Raw genomic sequence first — 18,653 nt, 5'->3', positions numbered from 1 at the left:
AGCAGTGTGTAAATCTCATTGTACAATGGAGTTCATTCATTTTCTTTCACTGTATCACATTCACAAACGGTTGGCTGCATTGGTCAAAGACACTTATGCGGCATGCTAATTTCATAGATAACCAGTTTCCAGTTTTAAAGGGGTAGGTCCATGTTTAATGAAATCTGGTCAGTTTTTCAATGAGATACACTGTTTGTCAGTCAACAGTTCTGGATTTCTGTTCACGCGATAGGGGGGAGAATGTTTATTCGAGTAGCTAGGTTTATGATTCAACCCTAAGTGCCCTAGAAAAGCGAAGGGTCTAGCTGCCCTCATATTAAACTGCTCAGGGATGCAAAGGGAGCTCATTTTTGTTTATAAAAATAAGAAAGTGGTGTCCAAAACAACTGACATCATTGTTCTTTTAAATGGTTGATTCACACCTATTCTAAGAAGTAGTTTAACAAAGTTTAAAATTTGGTGCTTTCAAAATATAATGGCTTTTCAAATTACAGCTATAACATCAATCAGCATTTTTCAATGTGTATTATTTTTGTCATATGTACTTATATTTGTTATATTGGTAATAAACATTTCCCACACAGTGATACTTGATTACTATCATTAAGTGTCTATGTTGATAGAAATTTCTGGGGGTTAAAGGCAATACTTTACATTCTGAAGTCTGGATGCTCTTGGGCCAAGACAAATGTGTATTCATGTAGGGCAGAATTTCACTGGTGGTAAGGATCCACATATTTCCCCTTAAACATAGTCTTTTCTTACTATGTATAACTCTATATTAGGAAAGGACTCTACCATAAAATACTGCACTCACTAACCCTTCGTTCTCACAAACCTTCTTTTATTTTGTTTTTCTTCTGAGGTGGTGTTTACATGAAGAAACATATACTTTTTTTTATACAGCTCCTAGCTTACTGTATAATTGGGATATAATTGAACCGATTGATAGATTAAATGTCAGGTGAGTATTAAGCCACATTCACGAAAATTCTAAAAGTTAGTTCAAGTTAGTGTTATATCTTCCTGCAGTATGTAGTTTTATACAAATTTTTAAATTATAGCCTTCCTGGCCCATACAGATTCACAGACATGCTTTCATAAACAATTTAAAGGGACAGCCCACTGCCTGATTAAATCCAAAAACTAATCAATAAGCACCATACTTCTTGTTGAGCTACATGGCCGCTTTTAATATTAACTGGACCCTGGGAAAGCACTTACTTGGTCCCTACACCCCACACTCCCTGGCATACAATCGTGTGACTCTGCATGAGATGTTCTCACGCCACACATGCAGGGCAGGGGATGAGCACAATACAATGCAGATCACATAGCAAATAAATGGTGCGGGCGACCTGAAACGGACTGCATGATCAGGGTTGGCCCATGGTGTCCCCTACCCTGCAATCACCCCCAGAGTCCTTTTGTGCCCTCCTTCACTGTACCACACCTTTCTTTCTCTCCTTCATGCAGTTTAGGTATAGATCAAATAAACACATAGAATCACAGGTATATATCAGAGTTGGTATATACCAACTCTGTATTTGCAGGTATTAATAATTAATAATTAATACCTAATAATTAATTAATAATTAACACTTGCACAGCATTGCAGGTACGGAGCAACTAAATAGCACACAACCCCAGCCTTGCATGTATAGATCAACTGAAAAATAGCAAGAAAACTCAACATTGAAGGTATAGATCAAATAAATAATGCATGGAAACCATAAATTGCAGACATAGATGACAGGTTACAAACCCCAAAGGCCAGCCCTGGCACCTAGATTGCACACATAAGACCTGACCTGCTTAGCACACCGATTTGACACATAGAACTTGCCATCTTTGTCCCCAAACAGCATGTCTGTGCCATACTTGCTCCAAACAACCTCACCGTGCCATTTTTGCCCCAAAACAGCCCGTCTGTGCCATCTTTGCCCCCACTTGCACATCCATGATGTTATACACATACCCACTCATTCACAGATATTTATTCAGAAATACTAGAATATTTACTCATTGACAAATAATCATTAATTCACTCATTCACACATATTCATTTACAAATACACATTAACTCACTCATTTACACATATTAATTCACAATGAAGCTGCCCATTGTTATCTGGATATGTGCAATTATAGTTTACTGTTTAGTGTGCCTTTCAGGGCCAGGGCCAGACTGGGACTGAAAAGCAGCCCTGGAAAAATTTGGAGACCAGCCCCATATAGTTTATCTCACGGTCAAGCTCTTATACTCACACGCACCCCTTATACATACCCGCGTCACACTATTCACCATTCTTTTTACCTCATTATTTGTATTAAAATGCCAGAAAGCAAAAGTGTTAAAAGGCCCTAATAAATTAAATACATTACACATAACGGGATCAAAACATTTGCTACTGCGAACATTTTTAGATGAAAAAGTTCCATTTTATTCAGTGGAACAAAACACTGATCACATTATTCTTCACGATATTCTGGTAAGAAACTTTTATTTCTTTATTAATTCATGTAGACTATTTTTTTCCATATTTAATAAAAGCTATGATTGAGACATGTTTGGTTTTTATTTCCTTTCATTTGACAACCTACCCCCGAGTTATGCACATCTGCCCCCAGGCTTGCCACTCTGCCCCCCTGATATGCCTTCTAACCCCCTATATGCCACTCTGCCTCCAGAAATGCCTTATACCCCCTATATGCCACTCTGTCCCATGATATGCCTTCTAACCCCCTATATGCCACTCTGCCATATAGGGGGTTAAAAGGCATATCATGGGACAGAGTGGCATATAGGGGGTTATAAGGCATTTCTGGAAGCAGAGTGGCATATAGGGGGACACACTTACATACACACACATGCTGATTTTTTTTGTTTTTAACAAATACAAAAAAATATTATACAGTACAAAAAATACATTGGTTTACTGACCTTCTACTTCTCTTGACTTCCGTCCTCTGGTAGCTGCACACTGTTCTCCTCTATGCTGACAGGATGTCACTGACCTGACATCCGGTGCTGCAGCAGCTGAGGGGTGAAAGGTAAGTGCGAGGGGGCGGAGCTTTCACCCCTCACGCTGCTCCCATCACTATGCAGCCATCAGACTGCTGGGAATGTAATCTAAACGGCCGATGCGTGCTGATGCCGCCGGCCGGAGCTACTTTAACACTTTTTTTTTATTTATATGGTAAGCTGGATCGGCTTGCCATATAAAGTTAAAAAAAAAGTATTAAAGCAGAGCCGGCCGGCGGCATCAGCACGCATCGGCCGTTTAGATTACATTCCCAGCAGTCTGATGGCCGCATAGTGATGGGAGCAGCGTGAGGGGTGAAAGGTCAGTGCGAGGGGGCGGAGCTTTCACCCCTCACGCTGCTCCCATCACTAGATGGCCATCGCACACGGCTGCTGGGTGCTGATGCCGGCCGGCCGCATCAGCACCCAGCGGCCGCTTTGATTAGATTTCGGGCAGCCTGGGGGGCAATCGCCCCCCTGCCCAGCCTGCCCCTGGCTCCGAGGGAGGCCTTCAATGCCATTTGCAGCCGCTCAGCGGCTGTCTTCAGGGTTAGTCTGCCGGCCGCCCAGCCCACGGACCGGTATCCCGGTGGGCCAGTCCGGCCCTGTTCAGGGCTAAATATTTGCCAAGTTTCTGGACAGTGTAGCCAATAAATCATTTTTTCCCCATAAGCTACAATCCCAATTTAGTGGAATGTCTGTAGAAAAAAGACAGTAGCTGAGCAGGAGGAGAAAGAGGAGAAAGAAAGACATGGTATGGGATCTAAATTTTGAGATGCTCAAAATGACAGTCCACTTCGGAGCATCTAAAGTTGTAGCTTATAGGGAATTAGCATAGAAACATAGAAATTCATTGCTGATAGTCCTTGTTCTTGCGTTAGGGTCAGGATGGCCAAAATTCACAACATTAAAACTGAAAATATATACAATTGACAATAATATTAATAAACACTAAGAGACACACGTACAGAAAGAAAAGAGGTAACTGCTCTTGTGAGCTTACAATCTATTACGTAATAACCTGAAAGATCTCAGGTATGAAAATATTTAAATAATACAACCAATCAGTAATTACAAAGCAAACTAGATATATATTTTTCTTTGTACACATGTATTCACTTAAGGTTTAAAGAAACCTCATTGTCTTGTTTTGGTGTTACACATTGCTTAATTAGTTTTACCAGACAGATGCTTTGATCAGTATTGTGGGGAGAACCCCTGCAGCCTGGCTCACTTAGTAGGAAAATCATGCGTGGGTCCCATGAACATTCAGCTGGAAGTAACCCAGAAAAGCCTTCTTGCTGCAAGAACCAGTCTTAGCTGGCCCTACTGTCTCATGAACAAACCATAGTCATGAGTCTGACACGTAGAATGCAGACCCACTGCCTTGATACAGTGCAGTTATAGTTTAGTTGCTATGAGATTATTTTAAAGCAAAAATAAAACAACTCTCATCACTGTTGTTATATTTTCACAGTAAATGCCACTCTACCTCTATCAGTAAACAGAAGAATAAGATTAAAAGAAATCTAGTCCCTTTCACTGAATGTTTGCTGAATCCCCACCTCTTGCCGAATCCCCACCTAGTCCTTGCCATTAGAATAATGAGCAATAGAAACAAAAATACAAATTAAGTTACTTTATTTAGTCCCTTAAGGACCAGGCTGTTTTTTCTTTTTGTACCCTTCTGGATCAAGGCTGTTTTAACATTTTTTCAGTGCTTATGTTTAGCTGTAATTTTCTTCTCTCCCATTTAGTGATAAATTGTTATATAGAGTAAATTGTTAGCTCTATATAAATAAAATAAAAGATAATAATAATATATATCAGGGTTTGTTTTTTCTAGAACGAAAAGGGATTTCTTTAGATACCATTATTTTGATTGTATCATATAATTTTCTATAATGAAAAAGCAAATTTTCTCTGTTTTATTTGAAAAATCTTTTACTCTGATTTCTGCGAGCTTAGGAATAGCCAATAGGAATAGTTTTTTGCAAGTTATAGGGCAATAAATCAAGTAGCATTTTGGTATATCAAAACCATTTTTTCATATCTGGTAATCCTGCCCCCATGTGCTATATGAGACTGCTTTGATGCCAGTCAGTTCAATTTACCACCATCAAACCATATATTTTTCAAAACTAGACACCCCAAGGTATTTCAAATGAGCAATGAGCATTCATTTCAGTCTTTGCTAAGCTAACTGTCACACTCCAACTCTCATGAAGCCCACAGGTACCAGAATGGGCTATAGTGGACCCTGAAAGAGTGCTGAGCAGGGCTAGGCTAGGGCAGTTGTAGGATTTGTGGGAGGAGTTTTTGGAGGAGGGTTATTGAAGGCTTTGTGTAACCTTACCTGATGATGTTTGTCCTGACTGTCTCTGTCCTGTCTGTGTCTGTCTTGTCTGTGCCTGTCTCTCATCCAATGGCATAACTACAGGGGTTGCAACAGTTGCAACTGCATCTCTAGGGAGCCCAGGTAACCTCTGCAACTACTTGTTCCTGTCTCTCTTCATACTGCTTCAAAATTGTTCTGAAAAGGCCCTTCTGATCTGCACCAGTTGGAAGGGCCCTTTCTAATCAATTATTTCAACCAGCATGAAGAGAGTCAGGCAAGCAGCACTCATGGTGAAATAGGGTGACAGTCCTGCAATAGAAGTCTGAGTGAAGGTGGTTTAGCCAATCAGGAGAGACTTTTGAACTCTCAGGCAATCAGTAGAACTGAGGCCCTCCTTCACACCAAGGTCAGTGTAAGCTGCAGCCAGCATCAGGTATGACTGTGTGTATGTGACTGGATTTGTCTGTTTGTGTTACTGTGTGTGTCAGGGTCCATCCAGGCTGCGGAGCTGCATTTCTCTAATCTTCCCTGTCTCGCTACAGTTCCCCCTTTGCTGTAATCCATTCCTGGATTTCCATATGCTCTGCTCTGTGCTTCTGATTCCTTGATTCCAGTTCTGCTCTTGGTTTCAGCTCCTGTTTGCTTTATAAGGTGTGCCCCACCCATTTGTTATGTTTGTCTCAGTCTGCAGTCTAAAGGTATGTCTTGGTTCTATGTTTAGATTCAATGTTTAGTTTCAGTTTATTAGTAATTCAGTATATTGGAGTACTTTGGCGTAGTGGTGGGCTAAGCATACTATGGCCATATGATGTGATGGAATCTCCAATTGTTATCATATAGTCATAGACTAGTTCCTGTATTCAAGTTTGTCTGTCTCTTATGTGCCTTTGCCCTCTATTCCCTGAATCATCTGAGGATTTCGGTACCTCTCTCCTCTCCCCATGTCCCAGTTAAGATGTCCTATCCTTGCTCAAAGGAGAAGTGTCTGAGGATCTCGGCTCCTCACTCCATCCCCTGTGTTCCTTGCCTTGTTCCCTTTCCTTTGTTATGTCCTGTACTATGTATGTATTGTCTAGCTATGTTTCTTGCTTGGTCTCCCATTCCTTGTCCCTAGCTCTGCCCCCCTGGACAACATCAGCTGCTATGTCAGGGGCCTGGAATGTGGCCGCACAACCCTAAATGCCCACTCGGGAGAGTGCAGTCGGCCTGCACCAAGCCCTGTCCGACTCCGCTACTTCACAATAACTCCTGAACACAATCTTTGGGCGCTCTAGGTCATTACAGTCGTCTGTATGGACCCAGTCCCTGACACTGTGTTTGTTTGTGTGACTGTGTGTAATGGAGGAGTTCATTCTCTGAATCTGCTCATACCTGCTAATAGAAGTTAATATATATATTAAAAAATAAATGTATTTTATCTGTATGTGTGCATATGTGAATTAGTGTGTATCTATGTGTCTGTGTGTATGTATATATATGTATGTGTATATATTAGACTTGGGCACCAGGGGGCTCTTCGTGTTCGTCTTCGTGCTCGTCTTCGGGGGAAAAAAAATCTTCGTATTCCGCGAATATTCGCCCGTTCCTGTCTTCTCTTCGGGCGAATATTCGCGGACATTCTTCGTGCTCGTTTAATCTTCGTTTTCCTCCTGGTTGCCTAGCAGGGGTTAATACGGGGTTAATAACACATCACAGCAGCAGCAGCTGCCGTGAAGGTACGTGTGTGCAGCTCTATTGGTCGTTTCGGCAGGGGGCTGGTCTGGCATCAACGAGTGAATTGCAGAACTGCAGAATGCACTTCATTCGTTGATGGCAGGCGAGCCCCCTGCCGAAACGACCAATAGAGTTGCACACACATACCGAGGTGTACTGTCCATAGATGTTTAATAAAAGAATAGGGAATATTTTACATTTTTAAATTGATTTTGGACCACTTTACATGCCTAACATTTGCTACCTATTTACAATGGCATACTTTGCAACAACCCAACTTACTTATTGGACAGGACTGGAAAATAGCAGGACTGTCCACCAAAATCTTGGGTGTGTTGGCAGGTATGCTGATGGAAAAATGTTGGACAAGAACTAAAAAATAGCTTAGGGTTAATGTACGGTTATGTTTAAGATTAGTAGCAGTGCACTGGTTTGGTTAAAGATGGATTATGTCTAAATAATAATAATTTAATTTTAATGTTTTTTTTTTAAAAAAAATAGGGGTTTATTTAAATGTATTTTAAAGTTAGATTTATTATTTAGTACTTGATTATATTTATTAAATGTTTATAGTAGCGTTACCTACCGAGCTATAACTACCTATGTGTATTTGCATTTTGCATACCTAGTTTAGCTAAATTAGATGGGACAGGACTGGAAAAAAGCAGGACTGTCCCTGAAAAAGTTGGGTCTGTTGGCAGGTATGTGGATGGAAAAATGTTATAGGGTGAAGTGTGAGTTATAGTGTTAATGTAATGCTATTAGTGAGTGAAGGCCAGGGCAAATAACAAGGAAAAGGTCCTTGTGTTTTGTGCATTGTAAGTGTGTGTGTATGTGTGTTATGTGTGATGTCACTGTGTGTTATATGTGTTATATGTGTTATTGTGTGTGTTATGTTTGGTTGGTTGTGTATCAGAAGGAAAATAATGAAATGGAAAAGGAAATGGGAAAGGCAAATGAGTGGGCAATTGGCGACCCGCTCACCTGTTTCACCCCAGGGCAAAGCACCCAAACACTGTCAGTCTTAGACGTTTGGCAGCAGACTTCCAGAGCTCAGACACAAGGCCCTAGCGTAAGCTGGCCACTCCGGCGGAGGTAGCAGGCGTTGCCACACCGCAAACAGAGGCAGCCAGGGGGGAGAAACTGCCCTTACCATTAGGGACATTTTGGGCATGACTCTAGCCAGGAAGCGAACTGGCAGAGAAGAGATGCTGGCACCACCACCAGCAGCAGCATTGAAAAGGCGAATGAGTGGGCAATTGGCGACCCACTCACCTGTTTCACCCCAGGGCAAAGCACCCAAACACTGTCAGTCTTAGACGTTTGGCAGCAGACTTCCAGAGCTCAGACACAAGGCCCTAGCGTAAGCTGGCCACTCCGGCGGAGGTAGCAGGCGTTGCCACACCGCAGACAGAGGCAGCCAGGGGGGAGAAACTGCCCTTACAATTAGGGACATTTTGGGCATGACTCTAGCCAGGAAGCGAACTGGCAGAGAAGAGATGCTGGCACCACCACCACCACCACCAGCAGCATTGAAAAATTGGAAAGGCGAATGAGAGGGCAATTGGCGACCCGCTCACCTGTTTCACCCCAGGGCAAAGCACCCAAACACTGTCAGTCTTAGACGTTTGGCAGCAGACTTCCAGAGCTCAGACACAAGGCCCTAGCGTAAGCTGGCCACTCCGGCGGAGGTAGCAGGCGTTGCCACACCGCAGACAGAGGCAGCCAGGGGGGAGAAACTGCCCTTACAATTAGGGACATTTGAGGCATGACACTAGCCAGGAAGCGAACTGGCAGAGAAGAGATGCTGGCACCACCACCAGCAGCAGCATTGAAAAGGCGAATGAGTGGGCAATTGGCGACCCACTCACCTGTTTCACCCCAGGGCAAAGCACCCAAACACTGTCAGTCTTAGACGTTTGGCAGCAGACTTCCAGAGCTCAGACACAAGGCCCTAGCGTAAGCTGGCCACTCCGGCGGAGGTAGCAGGCGTTGCCACACCGCAAACAGAGGCAGCCAGGGGGGAGAAACTGCCCTTACCATTAGGGACATTTTGGGCATGACTCTAGCCAGGAAGCGAACTGGCAGAGAAGAGATGCTGGCACCACCACCAGCAGCAGCATTGAAAAGGCGAATGAGTGGGCAATTGGCGACCCACTCACCTGTTTCACCCCAGGGCAAAGCACCCAAACACTGTCAGTCTTAGACGTTTGGCAGCAGACTTCCAGAGCTCAGACACAAGGCCCTAGCGTAAGCTGGCCACTCCGGCGGAGGTAGCAGGCGTTGCCACACCGCAGACAGAGGCAGCCAGGGGGGAGAAACTGCCCTTACAATTAGGGACATTTTGGGCATGACTCTAGCCAGGAAGCGAACTGGCAGAGAAGAGATGCTGGCACCACCACCACCACCAGCAGCAGCATTGAAAAATGGGAAAGGCGAATGAGTGGGCAATTGGCGACCCACTCACCTGTTTCACCCCAGGGCAAAGCACCCAAACACTGTCAGTCTTAGACGTTTGGCAGCAGACTTCCAGAGCTCAGACACAAGGCCCTAGCGTAAGCTGGCCACTCCGGCGGAGGTAGCAGGCGTTGCCACACCGCAGACAGAGGCAGCCAGGGGGGAGAAACTGCCCTTACCATTAGGGACATTTGATTCATGACACTAGCCAGGAAGCGAACTGGCATCGAAGAGACACTGGCACCACCACCAGCAGCAGCAGCAGAATTGGGAAAGGCGAATGAGTGGGCAATTGGCGACCCACTCACCTGTTTCACCCCAGGGCAAAGCACCCAAACACTGTCAGTCTTAGACGTTTGGCAGCAGACTTCCAGAGCTCAGACACAAGGCCCTAGCGTAAGCTGGCCACTCCGGCGGAGGTAGCAGGCGTTGCCACACCGCAGACAGAGGCAGCCAGGGGGGAGAAACTGCCCTTACCATTAGGGACATTTGATTCATGACACTAGCCAGGAAGCGAACTGGCATCGAAGAGACACTGGCACCACCACCAGCAGCAGCAGCAGCAGAATTGGGAAAGGCGAATGAGTGGGCAATTGGCGACCCACTCACCTGTTTCACCCCAGAGCAAAGCATCCAAACACTGTCAGTCCTTGGCGTTTGGGAGCGGACTTCCAGAGCTCAGACACAAGGCCCTAGCGTAAGCTGGCTACATTGGCGGAGGTAGCAGGCGTTGCCACACCGCAGCAAGTGCAACCAGGGGGGAGAAACTGCCCTTACCATAAGGGACATTTGAGGCATGACACTAGCCAGGAAGCGAACTGGCAGAGAAGAGACACTGGCACCACCACCAGCAGCAGCAGCAGCAGCATTGGAAAAGGCGAATGAGTGGGCAATTGACGACCCGCTCACCTGTTTCACCCCAGGGCAAAGCATCCAAAAACTGTCAGTCCTTGGCGTTTGGGAGCGGACTTCCAGAACTCAGACACAAGGCCCTAGCGTAAGCTGGCTACACCGGCGGAGGTAGCAGGCGTTGCCACACCGCAACAAGTGCAACCAGGGGGGAGAAACTACCCTTACCATCAGGGACATTCGAGGCATGACACTAGCCAGGAAGCGAACTGGCATTGAAGAGAGACACTGGCACCACCACCAGCAGCAGCAGAATTGGGAAAGGCGAATGAGTGGGCAATTGACGACCCGCTCACCTGTTTCACCCCAGGGCAAAGCATCCAAGCACTGTCAGTCCTTGGCGTTTGGGAGCAGACCTACAGAACTCAGACACAAGGCCCTAGCATAAGCTAGCTACACCGGCGGAGGTAGCAGGCGTTGCCACACCGCAGCAAGTGCAACCAGGGGGGAGAAACTACCCTTTCCATTAGGGACATCTGAGGCATGATTTCAGCCAGGAAGCGAACTGGCAAAAGATACTGGCACCACCACCAGCAGCAGCGTTGGAAACGGAAAAAGGTGAATGAGTGGGCAATTGACGACCCACTCACCTGTTTCACCCCAGGGCAAAGCATCCAAAGACTGTCAGTCCTAGGCGTTTGGGAGCGGACTTACAGAGCTCAGACACTAGGCCCTAGCGTAAATTGGCTACACCAGCGGAGGTAGCAGGCATTGCCACACCGCAGCAAGTGCAACCAGGGGGAGAAACTACCTTAAACATTAGAGAGAAAAAATTTAACTTTCCAAGCTAAGAGCTGGGTAACCCAATTTGGGCAGATTGAATTTAAGAAAGGCAATCTGCTCCATCAGATGAGGTGCCATGCGTGAGCGCTGTGGACTCAGTATGTTTCCAGTCATAGAAAACACGTGCTCACTTTGAACAGTGGTTGGCGGACATGATAGAAGCTGCTGCGCAACCCATGAGAGTGCAGGCCACACACTCTTCTTTTCATCCCAGTAGCTAAGAGGATCAACATTAGGAGCAGAAGGAACTTCACAGAGGTAAAGTTTGACCATTTCAGCAGCACTACTCTCCTTTCTGCTGCTAGCTCTGTCAGATGGTCCAACTATACTGCCAAGTGCCTCTTCCCAAAACGCAGCTGCTCCACTCAGCTGTGTTGTGCTGCTTGTGGCACTGCTGCTGATGCTGCTGCTAGGGGTAGCAGACCACATCATCTCTTCCTCCTCCTGCACCTCACCCTCCTCGGACAGCATTCCCATTTTACGCTGCCAGTCACGCACCTTGTTGACCAATTGCTCCCGGTAGCTACTGAGAACATTGAATTTCAAAGCTAGCTTTCCCTTAATTCTTGGATCACAAAGGCACGCTAGCATCATTTCGGGACTCTCTTCCATTCGCTTGCGAAGGTGTACTTTTAGCAGATCCTTCAGCTTCCTGACTATGGCTGCTACGTCAGGATGTAGAGTGCCACCTTGAACAGCCTCACGGTTTCCAAGGAACACATCCATCTTGCTGCCTAGATGGGAGAACACTGGGATTACCTGGGCCAGACTGGCAGTGTTTGAGCTTAAATTTTCTGTGGCATCCCTGAATGGTTTAAGGACTGCCACTAGCTGGGCGATCACTGTCCAATCCTCCCTATTCAATGGAGAGGTAATCCCAATATTGTGCTCTGAGGCAAGATTATGGATTGCCCTCTGCTGCTCCAAAATCCTCTCTAGCATGTCTAACGTGGAGTTCCACCGTGTACTGACATCCTGACGTAGGCAGTGTACGGGAAGACCTGACCTCTCTTGCTCTTCCCTCAAAAGTTGGCTAGCCTTAACACTATGGTGAAAGTGCCCAGCGATCTTTCTGCAGCGGGACAGAACTACTGCTGCCACATTAGTTCCTTCTGACATTGCTGCCTTCACTACAAGATGGATGATGTGGGCTGCACAGCGCACACCAACAATATGACCATCTCGCAGCGCTTTCACCATATTGGCACCTCCGTCAGTTACCACAAAACCAACTTCAACATTGGTGCCCGCCTCTGCTCCCACCCAAAGGCTAAACATTTTCCTAATCGCATGCAGAATATTTTGGGAAGTGTGCTTTTCATCCATCACTTCTGCATGGAGAAGGAATGATCGGTAGCCTGCTGCAGCAACTTCCTTAGACACACCGGGCTGCCACCAGTGTGCTGTCAAAGAAAGAAAGGCATGCTGGGCGCTAGGTGCACTCCACAAATCTGTAGTGAAATGAACACACTGACCAGCAGCCTTGGAAAGCTCCTCTTTCACTGCTGCAACACAGGACCGATACAGCGAGGGGACAATGTTCCTGCTGAAAGTGGAACGTGACGGAACTGTGTATTGTGGAGCCACAGCCGCCATCAATTGTTTGAAAGGCTCCCCTTCAATCATGGAGAAGGATGCCCCTCCAACAGCAATGAACTGACCAATAAGTCGCGTTACTTTATTGGCCTGCTGTTTGGGCATCGTTCTCTTGGAGTGGAATGCCCCAAATTCTTCCAGGGTGGGCTGGGCATGCAGTGCTCCAACCTGCCTTGGTCTCTGGCTGCCAGCACTAGTTGCTGCTGCTGCTGCTGCTGCTGCTATTGGCTCAGAAGAAGAAGCTGTTGGGGTTTTTCCACGGCCACCAGCTATGCTGCCTGCACTAAGTTTTACCTCTGCATCTTTCCCCAATAGCACAGCGTTGTGTTGAGTGCTGAGGTGATGCTTCATGCTAGCACTGGTAAAATGGCCAGACACTTTCCCTCTGCTTATTAGCTTCCCACAATGTTTGCACTTTCCATAGCGCCCTTCTTCAACATTTTCAAAGTGCTCCCAAATTGGGGCGCGCATAGCCTTGGAGTGTGCCTTGGGTGCTGCTCTTACTGCTCGGGGTGGATGAACAGAGGCAGAACTAGTGGTGGTGGGACTGGTGGTAACAGTACTGGCCATAGTGGGACTGCTAATTGCTTTAGATTTGCTAGGTTTTGCTGCTGCTGCTGGTGGTGGTGATGGTGATGATCGTAGCGGAGAAGGTGGAGGCTCAGGGGAAAATTGTGCACTAGTCATTTGGACACTGCTCCCTGAGGAATCTGATTCCTGACCACTCATCTCCTCTACTTCCTCTGGCTCATAGTCTAGCTCTTCATTAGCCAGATCGAATGGAATTCCTGCTAGGCTGGAGCTAAGACTGATATCGTCGTGAGACTCGTGACTAGTAGTAGTGCGAGCAGGAAGAATAGACTCTGCACTTGGCCTCTCAGTCTCAGGCTCCTCTGCTACCTCGCTAGGTGGAGTTCCACTATGTGTAGCCCTCTCTCTAACTGTCTTTACAAAAATTTTGTAAGGACTTGGTGGCTTGCTAGAGGTACTAGGAGGACATGGCGTGGCGGGTACCAGTGGGAACAGTAGGCGCAGCACTAGTGGTGGTAGAGGCGGGGGTGGTGGTGGTGGTGGTTTTCCCTACAAAGGAATGAGATCGCTTTGGTTTGGGACCCCTCTGAGTCTTGCTGCTAATTTGGCTCTGCTTGGTACCTTGCATGCTGCTGGTGGATGGGGAAGATGCTGCTTGGGGCAAAAGGCACTTCTTTTTAGTCACTGGGCTGGTACTACTTGTGCTACCCTTTAACTTTGAACGTGCTTCTGGTGCTTTAGGCTTTCCGTAAAAAACCATAGAGCTTGTGGGCCTAGCCGCACTACTACTGCCTGCTTTTGGTGCCTTTCCTTTACTTGATGATCCTTCAAGCAATGCTTCCCCAAATGATAAGCGAGAGCTTGGCCTACTTGGCCGACTAGACTGACGCAAAGGCTGCATCTTAGAGCTGGTGGTGGTGCTGGTGGTGGTGCTGGTGGTGGTGGTGGTGGTGGTAGATGGAGCTTGTCCCTCCTTAGTCCCAAAAGGAGGATCCATTTCAAATTTTGTGTTGTGTGTGTAGTGTAGTGTAGTGTAGTGTAGTGTAGTGTTTAAAAAACTATAAAAAAAAAAATAAAAATAAAAAAATAAAAAAAAGGAAAAACGAATTAAAGACAAAAAAATTAGAGGAAGTTCTCTTCAGTGCTACTGCTTAAAAAGTAAAACTATGCACTACTGCACTGTGCTGTGTGCAATCTGCCAAAATCCTAAAGTTATTGAAATTATTAACTCAAGATTAACTATTTAATAACTAGCAGTATTTTATTTTTAATTTGAATTTACACGGGCCTAAGAGCTTAGCCTACCACTATGCTAGCCTAAAGCTATATTTCCTTACTATAAGTCTACCTCTAGGCAGACGCTCTCAAACCCACTAAGCTAAAGTGAGGTTAAATCAGATTCAGTATATGATTTATTAATTAATATTAAGTTATATAATATTAATAGATTAGAACTAATTTACTTATATATTATGTATTATAGATAGAAGAATATAGATTATGAATTAGAATTTAGAATTAGAATTACTTATATTATAGATTATGAATTAGAATATTATTATTTATAATATATTATAGATTAAGATTAAAGAAGATTAGAATTATTTTAGTACTACAGCTAGTAGCTTGAAGCTTTGCTTAGTACAGCTCGTCACAGTCAATTTTTCTTGAAAAGAATTAGAAATAAAATAAAATGTCACAGCAAAACAGTTATCTTCACTGCTTGCTGCACTCACTAGCCCAACAAGTTCACTTCACTGATGGACTGAGGTGAGCAAAACACTAAGGGTACTTTTAATAAAATTGAAATAAAATGTAAAATAAATGAGAAAATCTTTGCAAAACAGTTAACGTCACTGCTTGCTGATCAAAAAAAAACACAGCACTTATGCGGCTGCACTCACTAGCCCAACAAGTTCACTTCACTGATGGACTGAGGTGAGCAAAACACTAAGGGTACTTTTAATAAAATTGAAATAAAATGTAAAATAAATGAGAAAATCTTTGCAAAACAGTTAACGTCACTGCTTGCTGATCAAAAAAAAACACAGCACTTATGCGGCTGCACTCACTAGCCCAACAAGTTCACTTCACTGATGGACTGAGGTGAGCAAAACAAATGAAATAAAATGAAAGATTAATTAAGAAAAATTGACTTGGTCTCTTACTGTTGCTAAAACAAAGCACAAACTATAGAGCTGCAGCACCAGTACTAATAAGATTAGCTGAACTATACGCTAGTAGTAATTAATTAATATTATTACTTTTATTTATAGCTAATTTAATTAACTATTAAGATAAGAAAGAATTAGAGAATTATTGATATTACTGATTTTAGATTAGACACTAGTAGATGTTCTGAATGTCTACAGTACACTCTACACTAGTATACTATTACTAACTATAACTGACAAATATATATATAATTTTATAATGAATTCAATTATTAATTATATTAATTAATATTACTGATTTTAAATTAGACACTAGTAGATGAATGTCTACAGTACACTCTACACTAGTATACTATAGTATATATATATATGACTGACAAATATATATATATATATATATAATATTATAATGAACTATTAAATTATAGATTCTATTAAATTGTAATTTATAAATTCTATTTAATTTATTTAAGCAGGACAGGCAATAGGCACTAGTGCCAGCCCAGGGCAAGGGCACCCCAGTGCCACTGAGGCACTGGGTGCACTGTCAACTCAACAGCACTTACACTAAAGTTGATGACAAATTAATTTAAAAAAAAATAAATTAATCAAATTATTATTATTAAATATATTAATTAAGTAGCACTGAAGTGAGGATGAAGTACACAGTGAGAAATGGCAGGCTAAGGCTTACCAGTCTCACACAGAACAGAACAATCTCTCTCTGTAACGCTCGGATGCAGCACAGCAGTGTTGCCAAAGCAGTCACAGCGAAAAATGAATGGATCTCTCAGGCAAGCTCTGGTCTTATAAAGGCGCCTTCAGAATTCAAAAAACAGCAGCACAGGCATTGGACGAGACCCTTAGCGTTACGTCACAAGAGTGAGCTGATTGGACAGACGAGGATCAGCTCACTCCTGTTTGAAATTTTGGCGGTTGCGCGGCAAAAACGAAGACGATCACGAAGAATCTTCGATTCTTCGTGATTGTGAGTCTTCGTCTTCGCCTACGGTTTGCCGGCACTGTATTCTGTTCTACGTTCCTTCGGAACGAACAAAAAAACGGCCTCTTCGTGCTCGTTTTCATGTTCGCACGAAGACGAATGCACAAGTCTAGTATATATATGTGTGTATGTATGTATGTATATATATATATGTGTATATATATGTGTGTATGTATGTATGTATATATATATATATATATATATATATGTATATATATATATATATATATACACACACACTCACTGGCCACTTTATTAGGCACTACTGTTAAATTGCTTGTTAACACAAATAGCTAATCATCCAATAACATGGCAGTGACTCAATGCATTTAGGCATGTAGACATAGTCAAGACAACTTGCTGAAGTTCAAACCAAGCATCAAAATGGGGAAGAAAGGGGGTTTAAGTGGCTTTGAACGTGGCATGGTTGTTGGTATTTCAGAAACTGCTGATCTGCTGAGATTTTCACTCACAACTCTCTAGGGTTAACAGAGAATGGCCTGAAAAAGAGAAAATATCCAGTGAGCGGCAGTTGTGTGGATGACAATGCCTTGCTGAGGAGAACGAGCAGAAGACCACACTGGGTGCCACTCCTGTCCGCTAAGAACAGCTCACGCTATCTACCCCCCCACCCTTTTCACACTATCTACCCCCTCTCCCCCCTTCTCACACTATCTACGCCATATGCCGGCGCTCAGCGTGAAGTGCCGGCACCGAGACAGACGCCTCACGCTCCCACCGCTGCAGTCAGGGCAGCGTTGAGGCGGGTGGCGGTAGGGAGCAGAGGAGACAGAAGGACGCAGAGCGGTTGCTGAAAACGACCGCTCGGCACCCCTCTCCTCCTGTGGCGTTTCTATTGGGGGGTTCCTACGGTCCTGGGGGGGATTTCTTAATTGTTGCCCCCCCCACATGAGTTACTGGGGGGGGATCTCTCCCCCCCGTCCCCCCATGCCTTTGGGGTGTGGTGGAACAAGAGATTCACATTGTGGATGTGCAGCTGACAAATCTGCAGCAACTGGACTTGATGCCATGACTTCCATATGGACCAAAATCTCTGAGGAATGTTTCCAGCAGCTTGTGGGAAGTATGCAATGAAGAATGAAGGCAGTTCTGAAAGCAGAAGGGGGTCTAACCAGGTACTAGCAAGGTGTACCTAATAAAGTGGCCAGTGAGTGTATATTGTACCATCTACATATCATTTGCCATTGAAGATCCACAATCTAACATATTTATACAGTATTTCTGTATCTATTGATTCAGATGTAAAAATGTGTCTACTGTGACATTTTAAAGGGGCTGGATAGTATTACCGTATTTCCCCGATTATAAGACGAGGTTTTTTCCAGAGCAAATGCTCTGAAAAAAACCCCTTGTCTTATAATCGGAGTCGTCTTATAATCAGACCTCAAATAGGTCTGACTATGAGACTAAGATCCAGATCCCCCGCAGCGATGCCCCCCCCAACTTACCGGTGCTTCTGAGTCCCCGGTGCTTAGTCCGGGCAGCGTGTAGAGCTCTACGCGATAACTGGGGGGGGGGGGCAGGTTGAAAAAAAGGAAATAAAAACAAAAACAAAATATTTTTGTCAATCATAGCTTTTATTAACAAACAATTGTTCACATAGTTTACATGAATTAACATTTACTGGTAAAACTTTTTTCCTATAGGGTCGTCTTATATTCAGGCTTTTTCTTTTTTTCATAAATTAATATTCAGATTTTGGGGGGTCGTCTTATAATCGAGCAAATACAGTATTTACTAATGTCATATATAATTTATAAGCACCAGCAGATTCTATTGTGGTACAAGAATGTACGTATAGAGAATGCTACATGAAATAAAAAATAATGATTATCCTGTTCATGAAAACATTTATCAGAAAGTGTACCTGTCATTGATCAAATAACAAGGTGTCACTTTGTAGAGGGCACCTTTTCACCTATACATTGTACTAGTGAGAATATTAGACATTTTAAAACCCCCACACCTTCGTATTATCTCTATGACGGCACTAATCTGGCATGCACACTTTTAATTCTTTCTGCTAAGTAATAGAATACACAGCACTCAGACAGCTATATTGAAAAACCTTAGGAAATAGCAAAATACAAGTAAGTACAACTT

This window comes from Sceloporus occidentalis, unplaced genomic scaffold (assembly GCF_023333645.1).
Source record: "Sceloporus occidentalis isolate IW3139 unplaced genomic scaffold, rSceOcc1.0.p SCAF_33, whole genome shotgun sequence".
Lineage (NCBI taxonomy): Eukaryota > Metazoa > Chordata > Lepidosauria > Squamata > Phrynosomatidae > Sceloporus > Sceloporus occidentalis.
The sequence above is the reverse complement of the archived record's forward strand: the minus strand, read 5'-3'. Positions refer to the sequence as shown.